Source organism: Crocuta crocuta, unplaced genomic scaffold (genome assembly GCF_008692635.1).
Source record: "Crocuta crocuta isolate KB4526 unplaced genomic scaffold, BGI_CrCroc_1.0 scaffold209, whole genome shotgun sequence".
Taxonomy (NCBI): Eukaryota; Metazoa; Chordata; class Mammalia; order Carnivora; family Hyaenidae; genus Crocuta; species Crocuta crocuta.
The window spans coordinates 4,278,212-4,279,622 of NW_027551566.1; positions in this window are offsets into that span (position 1 = coordinate 4,278,212).

Sequence of the window (1,411 nt, forward strand, 5' to 3'; positions counted from 1 at the left end):
GTGAGTGCGGAGCCTAATGCTGGACTCAGTCACAAACCTGAGCCAAAATCAAGAGTCAGACTGCGCCACCCAGGCACCCCCACAGATGGAAACTCTTGAAAAATTTTCTAGTTAAGAAACACAGATTTGGCTTTCTCCTCCTATGCCTTTTTTCTTTTAATGTATTTTTAATTTTATTTCTGAAAGAGACAGTGTGAACAGGGGAGGGTCAGAGAGGGAGACACAGAATCCGAAGACAAGCTCCAGGCTCTGAGCTGGCTGTCAGCACAGCCTGATGCAGAGCTCGAACCCAGGAACCATGAGATCATGACCTGAGCCGAAGTCGGACGCTTAACCGACTGAGCCACCCAGGCGCCCTGGGAAAACAACTTTTCATTGACATTTTCCTCTCAAGAGGATTGTGACTTCTTTAACTAGTGAGAGCTGAGGAATATTAGGATTGTAGTGAGAAGCTCCTGTGTCCTTCAGTCTTTTTTTTCTGAGAGAGAGAGAGAGAGACAGCGTGAGCAGGGGAGGGTCAGAGAGAGAGGGAGACACAGAATCTGAAGGAGGCTCCAGGCTCTGAGCTGTCAGCACAGAGCCCAACACAGGGCTTGAACCCACAAACCACAAGATCATGACCTGAGCCGAATTTGGATGCTTAATTGACTGAGCCACCCAGGCGCCCCTGTGTCCTTCAGTCTTACAGGGAAGCCTGACCAGGGATCAGCCTTCATTGTTCTCCCAGAACCATCTGCCTGGTCAGACTCCAAGGGTCTTTCACAGAACTCTTCATGCCATCAGCTTGGGAGACTATTGGTGCAATGTGACAGGTCCAAGGTGCATTTATATTATCCCAAGAGAACTGCATTAAAATGAAGTCTTGCTGGGCGCTGGTCTCACAGTGTGGCAAAATCTGTTACTGCATTTAATGATCTCACTTGATTTTTGATTTTGGCAGTTACAGGCTACATGAATATCTGCTGCTTGGAAAGAATGCAGAGGTGTATAGTCAGTGAAAGGTGTCCCTCAACCCTCCTCTCTCCTACCCTGAACTTTACTTTCCTCAGCAGGTGATGGTGGTGGACGACACCTCCTTCTTCTGTGCACTTACAGAGGACACATACCAGAGCTACTGGGCCAGTAGCAAAACTGAACTCTGAGGGTGCCTGGGTGGCTCGGTCAGTTAAGCGTCAAGCTCTTGACTTCGGGCCCTGCATCAGGCTCTGCGCTGACAGTGGGATTCTCTCTCTACCCCTCTCATGCTTTCTTTCTCTCTCAAAATAAATAAACTGTAAACAAAAAAAAAAAAGTGAATTCTGAACTTCTAAAAACAAAATCTAAATGATTCCAAGGTTTATGAAATTACTCTAGAAACACACAAATCTAAATAAAAAGAAACAGAAACCAAAGCTTCAGTATTTTACTCATA